A 17,389-nucleotide genomic window follows, 5' to 3' on the forward strand; every position below is an offset into this window, starting at 1 on the left:
ATTTTGTGCTCTCTTTCTATGTTCTTCCTTTGCGCTCTGCTTCTATGTGTGCTGTTGTGCTTGTTAGTATCTGACTCTCCAGTCTCTTTCTGACTCTTGTCTCTGTAGTCTCTCTTCTGGTCTGTTTCTGATCTCATTATGTCCTCTCCAGTCTCAGTAGTCTGTCCTTTCATCTTCTACTTCTAATCTTGGTATTGTGCTCTTCTCTTAAGCACTCTGTATTCTGTCCTTGCTGTTGTGCTCTGTCTCACTCTCTTTGTCTCCTGGTCTCTAGTCTGCTGCTGTTGTTTTCTTCTTCAGTCTCTGGTCTCTTCCTCTTCTGACCTCTTCTAACCCTGTGACCACTGAAGTCTTCTTCTTCTTTCTCTCTTCTCCTCCTGACCTGGTTAGGGATTGGACCCAAGTCAAAGTCATAAAAGGCAAGTGCCCTATCCAGCTCACACAGATTTATTTTGACTTATTTAATTGAATCACAGTAGGCACAAAATTGTTCATGATTGGATTCCAGGGGTAAGAAGGAAACTGGGGATATCACTGGTGGGAAATGTACACTGGTTAAGGGGCAGGTATAAAAATATAATAAGATGTTTTTCAAGTATAATGGTGGACAGTTACTGAATAAAGGAGCCTGAGAAGTGCAGCATCTTTTGATCTTCACATTGAATGACCAGCCAGGTGACAATAAAAACACCTCCCTCTAAAAAAGAGGGGAAGAAAAAAAACTACCAGAGAATACACATGCATATTTTTGCTCGCAGAGAAAGACTGTTACTTTAGAAAAACAAAACTGTAGAGACCCTCAGAAAGCAGGGTCAGGGATACGGCTCAATGTTAAAGTACATACCTTGACTGAATGAGGCCTTAGGTTCTATTTCTGGCACTGCACTAACTAGTACCATTGTTTTTATAAATATTTGAAGGCAACTATAATCTATGATGATGGGACTTGGTATAGTTCAATAAGTAAGCATCCAAGATACTTATAGGTTATAAAACAACGTGTGTAACAACTATAGAATCCTCATAAAACAACAGTTAACCAAATTCTCAGTACAACAAAGAGCAGAGGCAGCCTTTCCTGAACCAACTCTGACCTTTTTTTTTGCAAAATAAACAAATCAAACTGGCCCTAAATTAATTGATGTGCTACCAATTTTAAAAGCAAATGATTCAAAAGCCACTTGATAATGAAATGATTGTCAGAGGTGCAGAGGTGCAGCATACATGAAAAAATTTATTCTGAAATAGTTTTGTACCCTTCATATTTATGCCTATATCATAACATGAAATATACTGGTGCTTATATGTACATATGTGTATATGTATGTGTATGTATATATAGTCTCATTCAAAGCATTTCCATTTCTTTGAAATAATGTTTCCTACTATGTATCCAGAAGAACATTCTAAAGTCATGAGTATGAAACAAAGAAAATTAAGAATTAATGACACCTAGACTTCACCTGCATTCACTTCAAAGTGCCTTATCATATAAGATCAGTTTTGTTTTTAGCAGTTAGCTTCAGAAATCCTTCAGCTCACTGTTTAAGGTGGCTATTTTCTAGGATCTAAGGCAGTTTTTAAGCTTTAGTGGACAGATTCTGTGCTCGTAGTTTATGGGTGGGTGCAAAGTAGGGGTGGGTTCAAAAGTATTTATATAGAACAAGTTCAATGCAGATGCTGATAATGCTAGTTTGAAGACTACCTACCTGGAGTAAAATTCTTTTAAAAACTATGAAAATAAATAAACAAAAAAATCCATATCAAAATTCTGGTAAGTGATATATCAGAAAATTCATTTAGAAGCAATATTAAATTGAAACATCCTGTCATCAAATTCCCCATTATTTTACCTTAACATGTAGCACATAATATTTTAAAGACTGTTATCTTACTTGACAAAAAATTTTAGGTGAATAAGGTATTATAAATCAATCTCCCCTCAATTTGTGACCACCTCTGAGTTGAGAAATGAAGTTATTTTTTTCAGGGATAATTTATTCATTGATTTTATTTTGTATCCTTTCTACTTCAGAATATAAAATAGTAACTTATCATAACTGAGATTAGAAATGCCATTTATTTAGCATAATGTTCATTCAGGCAATGAAAGAAAAACAAAGCAATTGCCTCATCTATGTGATTTGCTTATTTTACTCATGATTATACCTTGAGCTTTCTACATTATAGAGTAGAATTTTATTTTTAATGTTAAATGATTACTTTCTTATTTTATCTTAACATACTTTTCTTAAACTATAATTTTAAAATTATTTTCCATCATTTTATAATTTAATTTTAAATTTTAAAATTGTAATTTTCAATTTTATATATTTTAATGGCACATATATGCCAGTATAGGACATTTAAAATAAAGTCAATTTTATTTAATGAATTAGTATATGTTCAAAGAAATAAAGTATTCATACAGAAATGATTTTCTATTACTTAACAGGTTTCTTCGTCCAATTGTTCAATTACAGTATATATGGTTTTAGCATGTGTAATAGGTCAATATGACAGTATGTATAAATACTATGTAAATTTTCTTAAAGTTTACCTCAAAAGTAATCTTTCTCCTATGTTAACTTTTTAATAATATTATTGCCTGGACTACTAATTTAAGCCTCAAATATTTAAGCAATATATTTAAAGCTTATTCTCTACTAACTAACAGGTACCTAATCACTTTTATCTAAAAGATAAATGCTAAAACATAAAATACAAATAGAGGAAACATTGAATCTAATGGTCTAATTCTTAATAACTTAATTAAATGTTTAATTAAATTTTGTATAACTAGATGCACAATGTTTGCATATCAATTTTTGGATCTAATTTGTGACACTAAAATATGACCGCATTACTCTAGGAATCAAGAAGCAAATCATTTTAAAATATTTTAGATTGTAGAAACATAAAATAATGTATTATAAATCAGATGTCCTTCTTTTCCTTTTTGACATTTGCTAAGAATACTCTAACATTTGACAGTGTTTGTTTGGATTACATTGAGTGCAGTGTAGTCATTATTTCATCAACATGTACTTTTCATTGCATACTTTATAGCATCACATATAGAGTCTGGGTACATTTGCATAATTATTGCATCAACAAAATTACTTTTAGGTAAATATGTACAAATCATTTTTATCTTTCAAGAATAGAGCTGTTTTCATAAACTTGCTTTCAAAAAATACTTTATAATTTCTGATGCTTTCTGAATTTTTACACTTTTAATCAGGTTAATAAAATGAAATTTTACTCTTGATGCATTGAATAATTACGATTTGCATATGTTATTATAGGGCATTCTGACTTGCAGCTTATATTATTAAATGCCATATTTGTTTTACCCGCAGTGTTCATTTCATACAACATCATACACACTTAACATCAAGTAAATCATATTTATATGTAGCAATCAATTTTTCCCAATTCAATGAATAGTTACTGATCTAAAATACGAGGCTATTTTATAAAAATACTATGAACAATTGTTTTACTGCCAAAGCTCTCTAAACCTGTAGATTTTAATCTGCACAATGTAATGTATTATGATTTAATGTATTATGATCTTTTGTAAGAAATATTTCCAGTATTTCTCATGTACTTGTGATCATGAAACCCATTGTTTTGCAGAATAAGTCATTATTGTGCTGTAAAATATTTTTTTGGGGATTGCGTGAGAGAATAAGATATTGTAAATAACAAGAAGGCATATAATTTCTAAAAGAAAAATATATAACATTTAAATGATCACTCACCATAATTAAAATTTATTTTATTAGCTATATAAGGAAATATAGCACTTCATGAAGCATATAAAACATAGTTAAAATAATTTTTTATAAAATATAATCTTATAATGTACCCACTAGATTTTAGTTATTTGGAATAATATAGGAAATAATTTGTGGTATATTTAGGTTATCATAATCTGATCTAGGATCTTAATCACTCATAGAGAATTGTATAAAGTTTTGGGGAAAGACACTTTAAGAGAGAACTATTACCTACTGAGAATAGATGGATTGAGATTAGATAATGGGTCTCTTATTTGTTGAACAAAAACATTGAGACTTTTGAGTAAAGGAGAACACAAAGTTTTCCTTGTGGTATGTGAATTAATTTCTTTTTTTTTAACACAGTAACAACAAAGTCTCCAATGGAGACGTTACTGGGCCCGCTCGAGCAAATCGATGATCAACGGGAGGGCCTTTACCTTTACTAATACTTTTTTAAGATGTCTAAGTTTTATTTTTTTTAATTTTTAATGAAACACCAGGAGATAGAATTATAGACTTATACACTTTCGTGATTATGTTTATGTGAATTAATTTCTAAAGGGCAAATGAATTAATGGAAAAGTGTGACTTTGTCTGGGAAGAGAATCATATAAAACTCAAACAAATTTATTACTTTTTTTTGGATTCCAAAAGAGAATAAAAGTCAAATGAAATACTGCCAAAAGAGGTTTCCAAGCTTATCTATGATTTTGCACTCTTGAGTGAAAAGCAAGTTTTCTATTTGTAATAGGAAACTGTACAGATTCTGAATGAATGCAAATACAGTTCAGAAACTTTTAAAATTGTATTCAGATTTATATTTTTCAATCAATATGTAAATACGAAAGAGTTAACAAACAAACAAAAAATCCTAAGGAATCTAATGACTTTGGATTCTGATACAAATGAATTTTTATTCCTTGCTTTGATTCTGCTTCAAGTTTTGTCAAAGAAAAACTCAAGTTTATATTTGGGTTTAAAACTGCTATAAAATCAGTATATATTTAAAACAATACATGGATGGTACAATGTTATCATTACCACAAATAACTAGGCCAAGATAGACATTTTAATAAGTCTAAGGAAAATTAGGTTGTCATTTGGTAAAATACCTAAGAACTACAATAGTTTTAAGAGAAAATTTCTTCTTTCTTCTGTAGTACCTGTGACTAAACACATGACACAATGACACTCAAAACACCAGACAGATATGAGCATTGGTTTCTGGTAGACTTTAAGCAAATAAAGTAAGTCAATAAATTGCCTGGGTGACATCGTAAAAAATGATCCTGGGAACTGTGAAGAAAGGAGAACATAGAAATGAATTTTGGTCTGAGATAGCCAAGCCTTCACATGATAATTTCATGAGTACTGGGCCTAAGAGATAATACAGAGACCCAGGGGCTCACCATGTACACACTGACCCTCGTTTGATCTCCTGGTTCTATACCACATAGGGAACACCTCTAGGAAGTGACCCCTGAGAGCAAAGCCAGAAGTAAGCCCTGAGTTCCACCCAGTGTGCTCTGTTTCTACCACCTACCTCATGGGGAAAAAAGAAGTTACTGTGGAATAAAGACAGATTTTTCAGACCAATGAATTAGTAATGAGCTATTTCTGGCCACACTGTAGTCAGTTGTATAAAAGCACCACCACAAAGGTACCATGACTTAAAGATGTGCCAATATTATGACCAGTAAGTGTGATACACGGCAACCATGTGTGCAAGTAGCACAAATAAAACAATGCCTCTCTTGGCAAACATTGTGCCAAATGTTTGGGCACTGCAACCTGATATGTGACCTGCATGCTCCACAACTGTTTTGGCGTACAGCTTCTGTACAGTGCAACAACACCAACAATAAAGAGGGTGGTTGAACGTCATAGCCATATCATTATTCTTAATGAAAACACAAAGAAATAAGAAATAAGTTTGGAAACTATGGTTTATTAATCAATTTTAACCACATTGACTTCACACTATAGGTGGTTGCCTTCCCACTATAACATCAGAGATGACTAGTATGTCTCTAGAACAGTAGAGCAGACAAAGTTGACAATACTTGTGCTCTGGTTTTTTGCAGGAAAGATTGTTCTCTTTGCCAAGGCAATGTCAAATATGATAATGATGCTGCTAGTGATAGTCGTGGTAGTAATAAAACATACTATTTGCTTAGAAAGAACTTGTATTTACAGATGACATGAATAGTTATTCAAACAAAAAATCCACCAAATTGCCCTTTAAAAAACTATTTAAGAAACAAATGTATGTAATAAGAAGAATTAATTTTCTCTAAAGAGGTCAGAGAAACCTTACTGGGGAGAGGATAGTTATGTTTTTTCTTTTAATACTGGCATAACTGTATATCCTCATCTAAACAAAGGAATATTGACTAAAATCTAGTTACAATAGAATATTTCCCTTATTTAATTTGATCTACGAACTTTAATTTAACTCTTTTAATATGTTATTAGAAAAAATATAATCATAACAAAAATTGGTCTTGGCAATACTCATCAATGGAGTCCCTGTTTTCATGAGTATTTTTTTTTATTGAATCACTGTGAGAACAGTTACAATGCTTTCAGGGTTAAGTCTCGGTCATACAATGATGAAACACTCATCCCTTCACCAGTGTACATTCTACCACCAAGAACCCCAGTATACCCCCATCCCAACCTTCCCCCTGTCTGTGTGGCAGATGATTTTCATTTTTCTCTCTCTTTACTTTGATTACATTCTATTTTTCGACAGAAGACCCACTATTATTATTTGGAATTTCCCCCCAACAATCAGACCTGCCAAAAAGGCATCACTAGATAATTTGTTTTCTATTGCTGATAATAGAAAACATATGATGTTGCGCAGCCGCTGTAGCAGCTGTGCAATTTGGGATTTCTGGTACTTTAGTAATTGAATCCAGAGGGATTTCTGCCAAAAGATGCTGGGTTCTGAGATTGGTGTGCCTCTGGGATCGTGGCCGTTCAGGAATGGAGGAGCTGTTCGTGTGAGGCAACTCAGGGTCTCTTACAGGCGGGGAGAAGGGCCAGTTCTGCTTTCCATCCTGAGAGGCCCCGTGCACCCTATCACTGCAAGATTGTACCTCTGTGTCCAACAGGCTCTGAAAGACAGCGGTCACCATGCTGCCAGCCGAGGGGGAAAAGGTGGAGGGACAAACACCATTCCACTCCCAGGATGGCACGGGGCTGTAGCTTAGTTCACAGTCCAGAAGCATTTCTGCCAGAAATCGCTGGGTTTCGAGATTGGTTTGTGTGCCTCTGGGAAAATGGCTGTTTAGGAGCCTCATGACAATTTTTTTAAGAAAAGTAAATATCTTGTCCTAAAAATTGACTTTTATATTCCTTACAAATGTTAATATAAATAAAAAATGAAAGAATATTCCCACATTGAAGGAGACTAAAGTAATATCACAGATTAATATGATCATAGAGAGTATCCAAAAATGAAGGGAGGAATTATGGGACAATAAGAGAGCACTTCATGTGGTATAATATAAGCTTTGTACATGCAAAGCTCTTGATACAAGCCTTGTCTGTACTCCACGACACTCAGACCCACTGTATATGACCCTATGGTCCCCAGTACTGTTAAGTGAAGCCCCAGCACTACAGAAAATGTCCCTTACAATAAAATTTTAGGACATATTAGTTGGCTGAGAGCATTGTGATATGTATCATAGTTGTAGATCAACATAATCTGTCTTGAATTTCAAGTCACAGTCACGGTCACAGTCCTCTCGTTGTTCATCGATTTGCTCGAGCGGGCACAATAACATCTCCATCATGAGACTTCTTGTTACTGTGTTTGGCGTATCGAGTATGTCACGGGTAGCTTGCCTGGTTTTGTCGAGCGGGCGAGATACTCTCGGTAGCTTGCCGGGCTCTCCGAGAGGGGCAGAGGAATCGAACTCAAATCGGCCATGTTGGCTGCGTGCAAGGCAAACGCCCTACCGCTGTGATATCGCTCCAGCCCTGAATTTCAAGATTCTATATTATTTAAAACATACACACAGAATATTGAAAATATAAAAGGATAAAACTAAGATAAAACAAATATGCTGAAATGGGGAAAAACTGAGGTCTTCTGTATTATTACTATTTTTGCAACATTTTAGACATTTGAAGGGCTGGAGCGATAGCACAGCTGGTAGGGCATTTGCCTTGCATGCAGCCGACCAGGGGTTTGATTCATCCCTCTCAGAGACCCCAGCAAGCTACCAAGAGTATCCTGCCCACATGGCAGAGCCTGGCAAGCTCCCCATGGCGTATTCACTATGCCAAAACAGTAACAAGTCTCACAATGGAGACATTACTGGTGCCTGCTCATGCAAATAGACTAACAATGAGAGGACAGTACTACAGTGTTAAAGTTTACATTTGAAATTATTTAAATATTGAAGATTAACGTACGCCTCAGAGACCTGGGTCCTATGAAAACAGGATGAGAACGCTATTCAGGTCTCCCAAAGAGGAATCAAAAGAGCTATGCTTGGAGTATCACGTTTCACTCAAATGAGAGAAAGAATCTGGAATTCTGAGCTCCGTCGACAATCAAGAATCAGAGACACTGTCTCATTTGCCAAGGTGTCGAAAATCAGATGGGCTGGATATGTAAAGGGATTTGGAGTCGAGCTCTGGACTAGAGCGGTTACCGACTGGATTCCATGGAACGTCAAAAGACAGCGTGGCCGCCCACCTACAAGATGGTCAGATTTCTTCATCAAGACCCTGAATGATCGGTTTGATGCTTTTCGTGTTCCTAGAATGAACAGACGCCTCTGGGCTATACTAGCACGTGAGAGGGATGAATGGAGACGGTACTGGCTCCCACTCGAGCAAATCAGTGATTAACAGAAAGTCAAGTGATCAAGTGAAGTTATGTAAGCCCCTAATGTTGGAACAAGATCATGTCTTTGGTAGTAGAGAAAAATTTGAAAATCATTTGAAAATCAGCTCTTAGCGTGCTGTTTGATTCTACCTAAGAAAGACCAGAGGGTATAGATGTCTGGTAACCAATGAAACTATGATTGAGTGTTATTAGGTCTAGCAAATCAAAAAAACTATGTAGATATTATAAAATTCTGAATACGGTAAAAATTATTTGCTTTAAGTGAGCTCAAGCATAACATTTTAACATAAATTATTAATATATATGGTCAACCATCAATTCTCAAATTATTACCTTTTTATAAGTATAAATTGAACACATTGCTTTTCTATGTAAAGCTAAAATGCTTGCCTTTACTGTGTTGTGGCAAAGGATTCTCAGACTTTGTTTTGGGTTTTGTTCATAAATATAGTATTTGTGAAAAAACTCCCAAGTTACTGTTGTCTGTAGAGAATGAAATAAGAAGGGAGACAAAAAAAATTATGTCCTATGAGTCTATTCTTACCAAAAGCATCATCTGGTACCCGCTAAGATATCTATGATTATATTCGATTTGAGGCAGTAGATAAGTACTAACTTATATTAAGAGTTGTAAGAAAGAGTTCACGTTGTTATTGTGACTCATACAACAGTCCATAATGAGTTTCATTATCAGAGATTTATCCTATATCAAATTCTCATTCTGCTCACTTTAAAACACCTATTTTTTTAATTGTATTTCAACCTAAACACCATACACTGCATTATGGCAAATTCAACACAAAATTATTTCCTTTATTGTGCAACCTTCTTACCTGATAACCACAAAATGTGATTTTATGGCAAAAGTACATCTGTTTTTATGAATGTTAATGTTGATATACTTAAAATAAGCCTCTTAGTTTATAAAGCAATTAATAATTATTAGAAATCAAATTTCTAGAGTAGTAACAGGCACTTATTAAAACTCAAAATTGCAAGGCTGGAGTGATAGTCCAATTGACTGGGTACTTCCCTCAATCCCTGACAACTCTTATGGTCCCGGAGCATAGTCACACATAAGTCCTGAGCACGTCCAGGTGTAGTCCAAAAAGAAAATAAAGAGAGAGAAAGAGAAAAAAAAACAATCCCCAAACAAACCAACAAAACACGATATAAAAACCTTCAAAATTACTCTGTTCACTTTGCAAAGAAAATGTTTAACATGATTAAATGTCATTTATACATAAATCTTCGAATAAAAATTTGAGGTTTCTTACCTACAGTCTATCAAATCTGAGAGCTCACAGCAGCAGCTCCTAAGATGTTGACTAATTTGTAAAGTTTTTATTTATCCAGCATGCATTTTTTCCTTTCTGTAATTTAGTAATTTAGAAATACAATACATCCCAATTTTATTTTTCATCTTTTCAGATTCTCTTGGCTCTCAAGAAAATATCTTTTTCGAAGATATGCTTTGAAGAAATTTAAAGAATAACAAAGAAAATAATATTTAACCACTATATTAATAAATTAGGCCTCCATTTATTTCTAGATTGTGGACCGAAAGATATTTATGTTCTGTTTCTTTTGGGAGAGCCCACACCCAGCAGTGCTGAGGGTCTATTCCTGCCTCTGCTTAGGAATGACTCCTGGTGGTGGTATTTGTGGCATGCAAGACAAGAGCTTTATCCCTTTTACACAAAATTTTAAAAACGTTTTATCTGGAATATTCCAGAGGAATACAAATAATATACTGGACAGGTCACTAGGATGTGGACAGACTGTGAAATCATGTACAATATACAATCTATTCAGTTTCAACGTGTTCAGAGGGCATTAATACATCTATTAAAATTTTTAACATTTAGAATATTAAATACTATCTACTAAGAAAATACTTATTTTACTTTTACAAAAGCCTTCAATTATTAGTCACTTTTTTAAAAATGGGAATAATGCTAATTGAGCAACTTTTATTATCCATTTTAAATCTGTCCTAAGATTTGTTGTAGAATTATCAAGACAGGTAAGCTATATGTATTCTAAGGCAGTCTAATCTCTCCTAAAAATTGAGGTTTGAAATACATAAAAAATGGTTCAGGAATGCAGTAGATCTCTACTTGAGTTTCATTTTCTGAGGGGGAGAACCACACCCAATTTAGGGCTTATACCTGGCTTGAGATCAGGATTTATTCCTGGTAGGGCTTAGGGGACAAAATGGAATGTGAGAAATTGAATCCGGATTGATCAACATTAGACTCTATCTCCTGCCTCCAATTTTTATTTTTTTAAGTGTGTGCTTCTCTTACAAAACTTCAATTTTATAGTAAAATGTTGCTTTTTCATGAACATTTAAAACCTGTAAAATTCACTCTAGCTGGGCAATAATAAATTTCTTAAGAGTCTGGAATTATAAAGATGACATTTTACAATGAATAGGAACAAATGAGCTAAAAATAGTGAAGAAATTTGAGTAATTGTGGACATATACATTAAAGCATTGAAACCAAATTAGAGAAAATTTTACAAAGAACTCTAAGGAAACAGATAATGTGACTTACAAGTATTATTTAATTACAAAGCTTGTTCTTTAAAGGAACTCTGATTTATCATTCCTTAATCATGGCACATGTTATTTTAAAAAACAGTTTAGTGCTTTTCTGCTAAGTACCTCACTATTGCTGACATTCTTATATATAAGAAACAGTGAAGAAATATTCAATTCTTGGGATAATAATTTCTAAAGACATAAGCCAACCATGGAAATATGTTTATATATGACATATTAACACTCTTTTCATCAGCCATATTTTCCAGATAGCATAAAATACGGCAATAAATTATTTGTGTAGGCTCATTACTTGCCAGAAAAGTATCTTTTTTTAGAGTATCCAAGGCTTACAGTTCAATTCAAAACCCGATGAAACAAACAAAATCTTACTTACTATTTTCCAAAGTAACATAAAATTAATTGAATTTTTTCACATGCAGTTCCATTTACTCATTACTATTAAAAGAGATGAAAGATCTATAATCTAGAAATACTTATAAACAATACCTTCAAAATCTTTCTTACCAGTGCGGTTTCTTATTACAAGTATGTGAACATGTCAGTGTGTGTGTGTGTACAATTGAGAAGTTTCTTAGTGACATGGAGTTAACTAAGTGTTTGTCAATTCCACCATTAGCCGTACTGCTTACTTAGTTGCATCTAGAGTTAAGAATCCATGGAGCTCTTACTATCTATTGCCATACTTCTAAAAATCACCAAGCCACACAAAATTTCTGCAATGAAATACATTTACAAGCTTATTTATAGCATAGTGTTTCTATGTGTGCAGTGGACATCTAAGGAACAATTTTTTAGGAGCTAAAGGTGTTTTAGGAAAGGTAACAGACATTTATATATAAATTATCCAGAAAAAATAAACATACATCAGAATATTATTAAGTGTTCAGTAAGGTAGAAGAGCAGAAACAAAAACTGGCTTGAAGCATGGATTCAATCAGCTCTGTTGAAGGTGCCAATTTTGACAAGAAATTTAGGCAGACTTTAGGTAACAGCAAGTTAGATCAAGAGAGAAGAAATACAAAGAGGGCAAAAGAGATCATTTTATTGTACCCAGATCATGAAATTGCCATCTGGTCACTTTTGGAGTCAGTTTGTTAGGAGAGATTCCCCGGTTTTAGTCACACTCAAAGTGGAGAGGAATCCCCAAAAATTTCAATTACAGGAATGAGGGATCATTGCAGACCATCTTAAAAGACAGCCTGCTGTTCTCCAGAAATTTCACTTCCCATCCCACTTCATTTATCAATATCTCTGCTAGTGAAATATTTTATTTATTTTCCTAAATTTTAATTTATTAAAGCACTGTAATTTACACAGTTATTCACAGTTGGGTTTTAGATATGCAGTGTTCCATCATCCAGCCAACCCGCAATGTCAACTTCCCTTCACCAGTGTTCCCAGGTTCCTTCACCTACTCTCCCACCCAGACTACCATATTATATGCACCTTTTTCATTTTGGTTATTGTTTGGGTTTCATGATTTCAATGTTGTTGACTCTGTGGTTTGGACACTTAGTTCTATCATTCCTTAATAATAAAGATATGTCTTAATCATTGCCGTGTTTTTTTTTACCTACCCCCCAAGCACTAAACTGCTATGTAAAAGCAAACAAATTAAATAGAGTAAATTCTCCATTTATCAAATTCTGGTTCCATAAAAAAGGGTATAAAAACCTGTAAAAGTTAACAAATATTCCATTTCATTATACTCCTGTATATGCATCAAGTAAGCAAAATCGAAAGATATATCTGTAGAATAAAAAAGAAAATAAACTGAAGATATGAATGGGAGTTTGAGTTATTGACAAATACTTCATACCCAGAAACTAGAAACTAGAGACTAGTTCTATTTAATGATTTGTTACACTGATAAGTGGAATAGTAGGAAGGCAAGAAATTTACTGATAAATCTGATTTTTCTATTTTGATGTCCCTCATATCTAGGAAAATGAAAATCTGATTTTGAGAAATAAATAAGAGATTCAGGAAATATGGCAATTTAAATGAAAACTTATCAAAAGAAGTAAAAGGTATTATAATTATTCATATTTTATTAGGAAGATTAAGAATAATTATTAAGAATATATACAAAGAAACTATCACTAATATTGAAATATTGAAATTAGAAATAATTTTAATATATACCAAAAATATTGAGGACATTTTAATGCAATATGTAAAAAGGTAGATACAACAAAAGTAAATAGGAACATGGTTAAATATGTCCAAATTGGAAGAGGACACTGAAAAATGATATGATTACCTTCCCTAAATGTGGAGAATTCTGACAAAATATGTAAGGCAAAATATTGTTTATTAATTTGTGTACTGGTTGTGGGGCCATATCGACACACTGCAAAATTTCTGCAATTGAAATAAATTTACAAAACTTATATATAGCTTTATTATATGTATTTACCTATGCTTTACAGAAGACAAATATCTAATAAATCATCTCTTTGTGGAACTAAATTTCTGTTGAAAAGCTAATATGCATACTTAAAATATTTGATCTCTGTACATTTTGTAAATTTATTTCCACTGCAAAAATTCTGTGGGTGTGGTTCTTAGAAGTCTCGGTGATATCTGGTAAGAGCTCCTGTTATTCGTTGATTGCCTCGAGCAGGTCCCAGTAACATCTCCTTCGTCCTAGCCCTGAGGTATGGCCACAAAATAAAACAAACAAATAAACAAATAATAAAACTCAAACACCATTCTTTATAATGCAGTTTAGTATTGGCATGTGTTTTAAATTTGATTTGGTTTGCTTTGGTTTTACTTTTCTTCACTAAAATTTGAAAGAATGACCTCATTTGGGTCTTAGAATCTAGAAAAGAATTTCAGGTAGGTATTGATTTTGTATGTGTATTAAAAACAATGGAAGGAACAGTGCCCAACAGATAACGGTCTTGAATTGTGGTGTTATACTTTTAACAAATATAAAATATGGTAAGAGCTCCATGGACTCATATATATATATATATATATGTATATATATATATATATATGTATACAGAGCTGCCTGTGGTGGTAGGTAACAAAACTATAGTGAATTCCATTTCATTAAGAAGTCACTATTTTGTACCTGCATCCACATGCTCACATACTGATAAAAGAATGAGTACGTGTCTGAAGAGGAGCATGATGCTTGAATACATGGTGGGTGCTCAGTGACAAAACAGTGTAAGTAATACCTTTGCAGAGGGCATGGAGAGAAAATTACTTCAATGGGAAACTGATTACATAGGGAGGATACTCTGGTAATACACTGTGGATAAATGGACTAATTTCCTTTTTTTTTTAACCATTTGAGGAAGAGGAGGTTACAAATCTACATTGTGATGTCGGATTGAAATAGGAAGTTGATGTATCACTTGGAACAGATGGCATTAGTATAAATTTGTATTTGTTTACTAAGTAGGGATGTAATATGTGTGTTATAGTTTAATCGACTAGTACAGTCTGAGGAGAGTAGCACTAATGGCAGAAACCATAACAGGATCACAGCTCTTGGTTTCTAAATAGCATAACTCAAAAAAAAAACCACATTTTTTTCTTTATTATGTATTTTTAAAATTTATTTTATTTTTTTAAATTTTTATTAGTGAAACACCATGGAGGTACAGTTGTAGACTTACAAATTTTTGTGCTTGGGTTTCAGTTATATAATTATCGAGAATCCATCTATCCACCAGTGACCATTCCCCACCTCCAATGCTCCCAGCATCCCTCCCATCCCCCCACACCCCTATCCTACCCCACTACTGTGGCTAGTGGGAATGCCGACTGGTTCAGCCTTTTTGGAAAACAGTATGGACTATACTCAAAAAATTAGAAATTGAGCTCCCATTTGACCCAGCAATACCACTCCTGGGAATATATCTTGGAGAGGCAAAAAAGTACCATCAAAATGACATCTGTGGCATGTGTTGGTCCCACGTGTCTGTATTGATACATTGGAAGTCAAAGGAAAAAAGAAATTCTCAGGAAAGAGTTCAAAGAAATCACAGGAAAAGGGTTTTTCCGAAGAAAAATGATTCTAGTTCTTCAAAAATGCCACCAAGAAAAGTTGTTAAGGATGGCAAATCTAAAATCACATCTAAGAACTTTGAGAAAAGTGCCACAAAACCTAGGAAAAAGGGTGTGAAACAGTTCAAGAACAAGCAGCAAAGGGATAAATTACCAAAGAATAAATTTCAACAGGCAAATAAAAGTAACAGGAAGAGAAAATTTCAGTCTGATGGTACAAGCAATGAACCAGCAACCAAGAACCCCAAATGGGATGGCTTCAAAAAATAGAAGAAAGAGTTGAAACAGACCCGGTAACTCAGTGATAAAAAACCAACTATGACATTATTGTTCATGCTAAGCATATTTGGGAGATCTTAAGAAGAAAAGACTGTAACAAAGAAAAAAGAGTGAAGTTGATGAATGATTTGCAAAAGTTGATTCAAGGTAAAATCAAAACTATTGCATTTGCACACAATTCAACTCATGCGATCCAGTGTTATATTCAGTATGGTAATAAAAAACAAAGAAAACAGGCTTTTGAAGAATTGCGAGGTGATTTGGTTGAATTAAGTAAAGCTAAATATTCTAGAAGTATTGTCAAGAAATTTCTCATGTATGGGAGTAAAGCACAGACTGCAGAAATAATGAGAATTTTTAAAGGCAACATGAAGAAGATGCTGAGGCATGGGGAAGCCTCAGCCATCGTGGAGCAAGCGTACAACAACAAGTCGGTCCTGGAGCAGCAGAATATCCTGACAGAGGAACTCTATGGGAACACGTTCCAACTTTACAGATCAGCAGATCATTCAACTCTGGAGAAAGTATTACAGGTACAGCCAGAAAAGCTAGAGCTTATCATGGATGAAATGAAACAGATACCCACTCCCATGGCCCAAAAGGAAGATGTGATTAAGCACTCATTGGTACACAAAGTATTCTTGGACTTTTTTACTTATGCAGCCCCAAAGTTAAGATCAAAATGATTGAAGCCATCTGAGAAGCAGTGATATACTTGGCACACACACATGATGTCGCCAGAGTAGCCATGCAAGGTATGCCCAAGGACAGAAAAGTGATTGTGAAAACAATGAAGACTTATGTTGAAAAGGTAGCTAATGGACAGTACTCCCATCTGGTTTTACTAGCAGCATTTGATTGTATTGATGATACTAAGCTTGTGAAGCAGATAATCATATCAGAAATTATCAATTCTTTGTCTAACATAGTAAATGACAAATATGGAAGGAAGGTTCTGTTGTATTTACTAGGTCCCAGATATCCTGCACATAAAGTGTGAGAAATCATTGCAGATCTACAGGTGGGAGATGGAAATGCACACAGGAAGAAGGATACAGAGATTCGCCAGTGAGAGCTCCTGGAATCCATTTCTCCAGCTTTGCTGAGCTATCTGCAAGAACATGCCCAAGCGATGGTGCTAGATAAATTGGCATGTGTGTTGGTGTCTGATATTTTGGGAACTGCCACTGGAGATGTTCAGCCGGCCATGAATGCCATTGCCAGCTTGGCCGCAGCAGAACTGCATCCTGGTGGCAAGGATGGAGAGCTTCACTTTGCAGAACATCCTGCAGGGCACTGAATCCTGAAGTGGTTAAAAAGAACATGATAAAAAAAGATGAAGGAACAAGGAAAAGAAGGTTGTTTTGCAAAAATACTGGTTGAACATGTTAGTATGAAGAACTTGAAATCCTGGGCTAGTGTAAATTGAAGTGTTATTATTCTTTCTAGCCTGCTCCAGAGTTCTGATCAAGAAATTGCAAACAAAGTCAAAGCTGGTCTGAAAAGTCTGATTCCCACGTTGGAAAAAAACAAAAAAAAAAATGGCAAAGGAGTAGAAATCCTACTTGAAAGATTGACTGCATAGATTATAACAAGATTGACTCAGTTTTTTTTCATATTTTGTTCTGTTTTCTCAATGTGGAAAACACTGATAATTTGAATGCTCTGTATATGTGCTTCTTTGTACAAGAATCTATTTATAAAATCATTTATTCAAAAAAAAGAGGAAATGACGTCTGCACTTTTATGTTCATTGCTGCACTATTCACAATAGCCAAAATCTGAAAAAAATCCGAGTGCCCGAGAACAGAACCTTTGGTACATCTACACAATGAAGAACCATATTCTTTA

At 34.2% G+C, this 17,389-nt stretch overlaps 1 pseudogene; it reads left to right on the forward strand.

Annotated features, from left to right (window-relative positions):
* The first annotated feature begins 15,177 nt into the window (after window positions 1–15,177).
* Window positions 15,178–17,123, forward strand: LOC130041625 (pumilio homolog 3-like; annotated as a pseudogene).
* The last annotated feature ends 266 nt before the right edge of the window (window positions 17,124–17,389 follow it).

The sequence above is a fragment of the Sorex fumeus genome, unplaced genomic scaffold (assembly GCF_029834395.1).
Source record: "Sorex fumeus unplaced genomic scaffold, SorFum_2.1 ptg000098l, whole genome shotgun sequence".
Taxonomy (NCBI): Eukaryota; Metazoa; Chordata; class Mammalia; order Eulipotyphla; family Soricidae; genus Sorex; species Sorex fumeus.